Source organism: Canis lupus, chromosome 26, assembly GCF_048164855.1.
Source record: "Canis lupus baileyi chromosome 26, mCanLup2.hap1, whole genome shotgun sequence".
Taxonomy (NCBI): domain Eukaryota; kingdom Metazoa; phylum Chordata; class Mammalia; order Carnivora; family Canidae; genus Canis; species Canis lupus.
Window position 1 is genome coordinate 22,308,655 of NC_132863.1, and position 9,509 is coordinate 22,318,163.

General features: G+C 47.7%; 1 non-coding gene across 1 annotated transcript; it reads right to left on the reverse strand.

Annotated features, from left to right (window-relative positions):
• Window positions 1-547: 547 nt before the first annotated feature.
• On the reverse strand, window positions 548-654 carry LOC140618891 (U6 spliceosomal RNA). Its single transcript, XR_012018889.1, has one exon. It is a non-coding gene; the product is annotated as a U6 spliceosomal RNA (small nuclear RNA).
• Between the last annotated feature and the right edge of the window lie 8,855 nt (window positions 655-9,509).

The window sequence follows — 9,509 nt, forward strand, 5'->3', positions numbered from 1 at the left end:
AACAGGCACCTGGGTGGTCTCTAGGTCTCTACCCACCACATTGTCACCACACTGGCATGTCCTTGTCTGGGTCAGTATGAGAATCTTGTCTGGACAAAGAGGTAGGCATAAGATTGCTGAGTGATAGAGGATATATATTCCAGTTATCTTTTGCTCTCTAATAAATTACTCTCAATTTAGAGGCTTAAAACCACACTTTGTTTTATTCATGAATTTGAGGGTCAGGAATTCAGGAAGGGCTTGGCTGGGCCACTCATCTCTGAACTATGTGGTGTCAGCTGAGACAGTAGAGGTTGGAGGTTCCCTTCCAAGATGGCTGACCTCTTTACTCATGTCTGTAGCCTTGATACACCAGATCTCTCTGTCTCTGTTTCTGTCTCCCTCTCATAGTGTCCCATTCTAGAGGACACCTCTCCATAGCTAGCTATGACTTCCTCACCGCATGGCAGTCTCAGGGTGGTTGGACTTCCTTCATGGCAGCTGGCTTCTCTCCAGGTGATCATTCCAAGAAAGAGGAAGTAGAAGCTGCTAGTCCTTTTTTTTTTTTTTTAATATGGAACACTTCACAAATTTGCATGTCATCCTTGCGCAAGGGCCATGCTAATTTTCTCTGGATCATTCCTATTTTAGCATATGTGCTGCTGAAGTGAGCACAGAAACTGCTAGTCTTTTAAGATCTGGGCCGGGAAGCTGTCACAGCATCATTTCTGCCATAGTATTGGTCAAAGCAGTCACAGAGCAGTCCAGATTCAGAGAGTAGGTGCACAGACCTCACCTGTTGCTGGGAAGACTATCAGAGACTTAGTGGTCCTCTCTTCTACACTCCAATATATATTTAATGTGACAGCTTGCTCTCCAGATGGCAGCTCCTGTCCTCACTTCCGCAGTGCTACCTCCACATCGCCACCCACACTGGGCTCCATCCAGCCTGTTCAGTTCTCTTTGCACGGCAATAAGTATCCCTGTATCTGGGTCATCTCACACATGTGCAAATATAAATGTAGGATAAAGTCCCAGAGGCAGACCTGCTAGGTGAATGGGCATGTGCACTTGCAATTTTGACACATACTGCCCACTCTTCAATCACCTCTGAGCTCCATCCATTTCTCCATAACATCTGAGCACCCCTCCCTGCCTCCATGCACACCACCCTCAAACAAGCCGCTGTTCCTGGGCTCCCAGCTTTTGCCCTGGACCTCAGTGTCCATTCTCCATGTGCAGCCAGAGGGGTTCCCCTTAAAACCTAAGTCAGATCCTGCCCCTCCTCTGCTCAGAAGCCTCTCTGATGATCTCCCACATTACTCAGAGTAAAATGTCCTTGAGAACTCTGAAGCCCTGTGTTGACCCCATGACCTGTCTCGCCCATCCTGTCTCCCCCTTCTCTGTCCCACCTGGGGTTCCTGGCAGAAGTTTGAACCTGCCATGCATGCTCCCATCTCAGGATCTTCCACCTAACGTCCCTCCACCTGAAATACTCTCTTCCTCCATATCTCCCCGGCTCATCCTTACTCCATCTGTGCCTCCAACCAGACACCACCACCTCTCCCCACTTGGGGTCTCCTCCTTACCCTTCTTTGCCTTCTTCTTAACATTTCTTCCCCAACATGTGTTAGATGGAGTTCTACATTGGTTCATTGTCCATCTCCTCCCCAGATCGTGAATCTCACTGCAAATCCTCCACACCTGCATGGTACCTTTCACTTAGACTCTAAAAATATATCTTGAATATTTGTGGAATTCAATCACTGTGCCAATTTGCACCCCACTAGCAATGTCCAGATCTCAGTAACATCAATGAACACAAACATACTGCCAGATTCCTATCCTTTAAGTGAGAGCCTTCAAGGGGGATACCTGAGTGGCTCAAAGGTTAAGCACCTGCCTTTGGCTCAGGTAGTGATCCCAGGGTCCTGGGATCGAGTCTTGCATCAGGCTCCCCACAGGAAGCCTGCTTCTCCCTCTGCCTATGTCTCTGCCTCTCTCTGTGCCTCTCATGAATAAATAAAATCTTTTAAAAAATTAAAATAAAATGAAATAAAGGGATCCCTGGGTGGCGCAGCGGTTTGGCGCCTGCCTTTGGCCCGGGGCGTGATCCTGGAGACCCGGGATCGAATCCCACGTCGGGCTCCCGGTGCATGGAGCCTGCTTCTCCCTCTGCCTGTGTCTCTGCCTCTCTCTCTCTCTCTCTGTGACTATCATGAATAAATAAATAAAATTAAAAAAAAAATAAATAAAATGAAATAAAATAAAATAAAATAAAATAAAATAAGAGCCTTCAAGGACCTCCTATGACCTTGCTTAGTACATCTCACTTGGAACCCAAGACCTTGTCCTACAGGGCTAAGTGTTTCCTCAGTTTTATGAAAAGAAGCTCATGGATGAGATTTTTCTCAATGTTAAGTTCTCCTCTAATCCATTTTTCTAACCTTATTGGCATGGATTCCCACTGAGCCAAAAAAAAACACTAAGGGATAAAAGGAGATATCTCACAAACAGTGAGTTCCCTGGTTGGGGCTTCTACTGGGGTAAATGAAACTAATCCCAGCTCTGGGACAATAAACATTACAACTGATAACTTGAACCAAGTTCTTTCTTCTGCCTGAGCCTCAGTTTACATATTGATGGAATAAAGATAGTAACACTCTTCTATATAATATGCTTGCAGGTTGCTAGTGCCAGGGACAGTGTCAGGCACTGGGCACATTTTAATTCACTCAATCTTCATGGCAATTGTAAGACGCTGGAGCTATTATTATTCTTTTTTCTCAGGAAAGGAAACTGAGTCACAGAGAAATTAGCATGAGTACATTTCTGCAGCTTGGGAGCTCTGGGGCCTGGATTTGAACCGCCGACACACTCACTCCCAGGCTGGCTTCAAGGCCAAATATATACTCCTGTGATATTTTAAGGAAGAAGTATGCTCATGGGTATGGCTTGCTAGAGGCAATGGGAGGAGGTGACCTTGCATATAGGAGAGAGTCTGTATGACCAAACTGAATTGTACACAAAAGGCACAGGGCTGAAATGGTGCTGTGTGCAATCCACGGTCATGGTTCCCTCTGGAGCATGAACTCAGTCTCCTGGGCTCCCAGATGGCTTCTCAATAACATTTTATCCTCTATCATTATTAGAATAATTACTGTTAATAAAAGCAAACTATTGCATGTATACTGCGTGCTAAGAATTTCCTTTGCATTTTGAATCTCTCAACAATCTTATGACATTAGTGACTCACATTCATCCTATTTTGCAGACAATGAGGCTGACCTTGGTGGCAGAGCTAGGGTTTGTGCTTTGTGCCTTTACCCCCTCAAGGGTCCATGGAACAACTCTATTTACCAAGGACTTTCTTCATTATCTCATTCAACCTCGCAGTCATGCCTTGAAACACATCCTCCTATCATTCCCATTTTGCTGACAAGAAAACTGAGGTGCAGTGTGCTGCTCAGGGCCGCACACAGTTCCTTGCAACAAATCTGCCCTGTCTCACCTCCCCCAGCAGCATCCAGGATGTCACAGATGGAAGAAGCCCGATTTATAGCACAGGAAAGAGCAAGTCAAGGTCTCTGGGCAGTGAGCAGGATTCTCAGGCAGTTGCCCAGAGATCCTGTTTACTGGCAGGGCCGGAGGCACACAAGACCAAGGAGGAAAGCCCCGGGAGACGCCCCATGTTTGCATCTTCAAAGCCTTTCCCTCTTACTCTCCCATCCTCAGGGTTCCCTGGGGGGGGCAGTAAGCTGTCATTGGCAGGGGGGGCCAGTAAGCTCTCACTTCCATGGAATGTCCTCCAGCCCTGGTGCACTGGTTCAAAACAGCCTCTCCACTCCTGCTCTTTCCTGACCCCCATCTGCCTCCCCACTGGACAGCCCCACATCTGGGCTCCTGCAGCTCATTCATTCAGCAAAGCATCACTGAATGTCAAGTGCTCTTTCAAACACAGGGGATACATTTGAGAATAAACAGTGATCCGTGCCCATAGTGTTGACATTCCATGGCAGGGAAGAGATAATAAATAATAAATACACTAAGTAAAGTATATAGGGTGTTAGATAGTTATAAGGGCCATAGCAAAATAAAAAATAAAGCCAGAAAAAAAAAATAAAAATAAAGCCAGGCAAGTGGCTTGGGAGTGAGGAGGAGGGCTCATGGAGTTCAATAGGGAAGGCCTCACTGAGAAGGTGACATCTGAGCATGGACTTGAACAAGATGAGGCAGTGAACCAGGCAATACCTAGAGGAAGAGTGTTCTAGGCAGTAGACTGTGATCCATAGCCAGTGCAAGGGTCCTGAGGCAGAGTGTCTGGTGTATGAAGAGTGGCTCGGAGACCAGTGTGGCTGGGGAGGAGAAGGTGGGAGATGGTACAGAGGAGTAATAGGATAGATGAGAGAGCAGGTCACACATGGGTCATCCTAAGGATCTGGCTTTTACTCCGAGTGAACTGGGAGCCAAGGGAGTGTTTTGTGCAGAAGAGGGATGTTGTCTGATCTGTGCATTACAGGATGTGTCTGACTGCTGTGTCGAGAACAGACTGCAGAGGAACCAGGGAAGAAAACCAAAAGACTCTCAAGAATAAATAAAATCTTTTTATTTTTTTATTTTTATTTTATTTTTTATTTTTTTATTTTTTATTTATGATAGTCACAGAGAGAGAAAGAGAGGCAGAGACACAGGCAGAGGGAGAAGCAGGCTCCATGCACCGGGAGCCCGACGTGGGATTCGATCCCGGGTCTCCAGGATCGCGCCCTGGGCCAAAGGCAGGCGCCAAACCGCTGCGCCACCCAGGGATCCCCTAAAATCTTTTTTAAAAGAAAAAAAAAGAAAGAAAACGAAAAGATCAAGGAGCCCTGTGAGGAGACCGTTGGAATAATCCTAGTAAGACATGAAGGTGACTTGCCCGGGGTGGTAGTCATGCTCCGGTTAGTACTGCTATGTAACAAACTACCTCAAAACTCAGTGACCTAATGCAACAACCATTTTATGATGCTTGTGAATGCAGAACAAGTGTGGTGGGGAGGACTGGTCTCTGCTCCACAGTGTCTTGAGCCTCAGTTGGAAGACTCAAAGGCTGAATGTGAATCAATAACTGAGGGCTGGAATAATCTGGAGGCCGCTGGCTTGGAACCACGAGCAGGACCTTTCTGGGTGGCCTAGACTTCCTCGTGAGATGGTGGTCTCAGAGCACTTGGACTTCTTTCACAGAAGCTCAGGGCTCTGAGAACAGGTGCTCCAGTGAACAAGGTGAAGCTGCATCACTGCATCACCTGTTATGGTTCAGCCTTGGAAGCCACACAGAATCCCTTCCACCATCCTCCATTGATGCACACAGTCTCAAGCCCACCCAGACTCAAGGGGAAGGGAAGGCATGTGGACCCCCACCTCTCAAGGGCACCTTGTTCTAAGGTGGCTACAAGCACTTAGCATCTTCAAGGCAAATAAAAAGTTTCCTTTGTCGACTGATGCAGAAGGCAAAGGAAGAATTAGAAGTGGCTCTGGTGACCCACGGCTCACAGCTCAGTAACCAAAACAGTTACCTCCCAGGCATATAGGCAGCCAGAGAGGAGCCCTAGTCTGGCTTGGCTAGTCAGAGCAGGCTTCCTGGAGAAAGTAATGCATGAGCTGAGTCTTAAAGAGTGAGGCATCAACTGAGAGAAATGGAAGAGGGTACCCAAGGACAAGGACAATTGGGGTCATTCATATCGGGAGGCAGAAGGATGAACCCTTGAAAGATAGGTTCTGGCATCAACTGCCTAGGTTTGAATCCTGCCCTGCCCTGTGAGTGGGTGGCATTGGGCTGGCCACCTCCCCTCTCTGACCATCAGTTTACTGTAAAAAAGGAGTGAAAACAATTGTACTGCATTCAGGGGAGGAAATGCACGCAAGGTGCCTGCTAGATAGAAAAAAACCCTCCAACTGTCACCTCTGACTAGAAAATTACAGACGGTGATCATCTCGCTCAGGCTGCCTGGGTTCTCAGATGAGGAAATGGGAAGAGACTTGCCCAACACCATCATATGTAGAAGGGGAGGACCTGAATCATACCCTACTGACCTGCCATGGCCTGAGCCCTCCCTGTCTGCGTTCACTCCTCACCCCTCAAGTTCACCTGGGGGTAGGGGTGTCCTTCTTCCTTGTACATGCCCTCATCCAAGAAATCCTGTGAGGCCTCCAGAGGGGATCCCCTGACCCAGAGGTAGAGGCTTGAAGATGGAGTGGTCTCTGCCCTGATAAGGACTCCCCCCTCCCTGCCCCCCGCCCCGCATTCTCCACGTCAGCCCCCCCCCCCCCCCCCCCCCCCCCCCCCCCGCCCCCGTTCAGCAGGAATTCCTCAGTTCAGCATGGAGTTCCGGTAGATTTTATGGGCCAGCCACAGCAGACAAATGGAGAAGAAAAACATCCCTCTGGAGCTCCTCTCAGCTCTCAAACCTGATTTCCGCTCAGCCGGAAGGAGGCTGGGCTGCTTTAACCCTCTGTGGGAGGGGACCACAGGGTCTGACTCAAAATCCTCCTAACTCCCTGCCCTGCCTTCCCACCACACAGGCTCTTTCCTTCCCCACAGCTCCTACTCTGCCTCCCAACCCTGCCCAGGGCTCAGCCTTCCCTCTCCCTTTACAGAACTGCCTCAGAGGCCACAGATCCCAGTTTAGGGTCATCAGCAAAGCATCCACTGACTGTGAATATACTCTCTGCCAGGCATTTATAAACATGCTCTGGAACAGTCTGGAGCAGTGTGGGAAAGGACATGCGTGTGGGACTCAGATAGAAATGGGCTCCAGGGACGCCTGGGTGGCTCAGCAGTTGAGCATCTGCTTTGGGCTCAGGGCATGATACCAGAGTCCTGGGATCGAGTCCCATATCAGGCTTCCTGCATGGAGCCTGCTTCTCCCTCTACCTATGTCTCTGCCCCTCTCTCTCTGTATCTCTCATGAATAAATAAATAAAATCTTAAAAAAAAAAAAAAAGAAAGAAAGAAAAGAAAAGAAAAGAAATGGGCTCCAGAGGGAAGCCTGGGTGGCTCAGGATGTGACCCTGGAGTCCCGGGATCGAATCCCACATCAGGCTCCCTGCATGGAGCCTGCTTCTCCCTCTGCCTGTGTCTCTGCCTCTCTCTCTCTCTGTGTCTCTCATGAATAAATTAAAAAAAAAAAAAAGAAATGGGATGCTGCTTTGTCTGGTCTCATAAAACTTGTGGGGCAAAGTCCCTCAATCTAGCTAGGTTTGAGTCTCCTCATCTGTAAAGTGGTCTGAATAATAGGATCTGTCTCGTAAGGATTGTGGTGAGGCGTTAATGAAAATAGGCATGTCAAGTGTTTAGCATGTAGCCCTCTGTAAATAATAGTCAACGTTACTGCTATCACTTCCTCCCTCCACAAACCGGACAGGGTAGGCGTCATCACCCACACTTCACAAACGACAAAAGCAAGGCTCTTGGGATGCCCCTTTATCTGCTCAGTGCCTCTCACTTCCTCCAGTTATTAATCAGGACTGCATGTCCTGAACCTATTAAATAATACTATCAATCCATATCAAAGACTCCGTGTTAGCAAACCTGCCTACTCACTGAAATATATTTATAACCCCGAAACAAATACTTGCCAGTGCTTTCGTAGCCATTCCCACACATGTGCAGAGTGAAGAAAAGTTTGAGTCCCGGACACACGTTCCCAGCTGAGATGGATCAAGCTGTCATTCTGCCTTCCTGTGTCTATGCTCATACTATACACAGGCATCCATTCTTGGGGTCTATTTAGTGCCACACTTTGCACATCCACGTGCTTTTTGTTGGTGATTTCAGTCTTAAAGGGCCCCAAGCACAGTGCTGAAGCACTGCCTAGTGTTTGCAAGCTCGAGAAAGCTGAGATGTGCTAGATAAGCTCTGTTCAGGCATGACTTACACGTCGTCCAGGATTCGAGGTGAGTCCAAGGTATATATGAAATAAGGTGTCCTTCAATAGAAACCACAAAAACCAAGGTGGGTATTGATCAGTTGATGAAAATATCATGCCCTGAGGCTCAAAGGATCCTTACCCTATATTTTCCCACTAGGAGCTATTATTCAGTTAACTACTAATTCAGTGTTTGCAGTGACTTTACACAATATAATTACCGTGAATAATAAAAAATCAACTGTACTTTCAGGCTTTTGGTACTTTCAGGTGTGAAGATATTTGGGAAATATTGCAGTGAGCTATAGTTACAATTAGGATTGCTGTGGGACAAATTACCCCACGATTTGGTGTCTTAAAATAACCATTTTCTTATGCTTACAGATTCTGTAATTCGGGATTCATAATAATGAGCACAGCAGGGAAGGCTTGTCTCTGCTTCCTGATGTCTGAGGCTGCAACCGGGAAGACTCACCAGCTGGGGCTGGCATCATATGCAGGCATCTTTCCTCACGTATCTCTCCCCTGGGCTGGGAGGGCTGGAAGGATAGTACAACCCATCAGAAGCACCTTTGTGTGGCTCTTCCATGTGCCCTGGGCTTCCTCACAGCATGGTGGTCTCAGAACATTCGCCCTTATCACATGGCAACTCTGAGCTCACGGGGGGTGGGGGGGGGGTGGGGGGGGTGGGGGGTGGTTCCCCGTGAGCAGGCAGAAGCTGGATCACCTTTTATCACCCAGCTTCACAAGCCACAGGTCACTTCAAAAGTCACTTCTGCCAAATTCAACTGGTCAAAGCAGCCGTAAGCCTGCCTAGACTCAGGGGAGAGGTCACAGACACCAGCCCTTGACTGGAAGAGTGGAGGTCATGTTTTTAGACCACTGTAGCTATCAACAAAGACTTCAGAAAATTAGAGATTCGGGTCCAAATCTTGACCCTGCTACTTTCCTAACTGGCCCATCATGAGCACATTTCTTAATTCCTCAGAGCCCTAAAGTCCCTTTCTGTAGCATGATGTAGCCCCCAGCTTCTAAGACGGTGAGGAGGAATTGAGACCATGGGTATGGAGTAGTTTGTTCAGTGCCTGGCACACTACAGTGTACTGTAGACGGTAGTGTTACGGACCTTATTCATTATGAGACCTGGATGTATTTTCTTTTTAAGATTGTATTTATTTATTCATGAGAAACACAGAGAGAGAGGCAGAGACATAGGTAGAGGGAGAAGCAGGATCTCCGTGGGGAGCCTGATGTGGAACTGATCCCCAGACCTGGGATCACTCCCTGAGCTGAAGGCAGACACTCAACTGCGGAGCCACCCAGGTGTCCTAACCCCTGGATGTATTGATTATCTATTTGGCTGCATGTAACAGAAACCCAATATAGTGGTTTCACCATATAAGAGGTTTTTAAATTTTTTTCAAGACATTTGGGGCTAGTGTAGCTTCTCAAAGAAATCATCAAGGACTCTGGCCACTCTAGATTTCTACCCTGCCATGCTTAGCATGTGACTCTCATCCTCATGGCACCAAGTTGGCTGCTATACCACCAGGAATTGCATCTCCATTCCAAGCAGGAAGAGGCTGAGGTAAAGGGCAAACCTTCTTGGGAGACTCTGTAATTTCA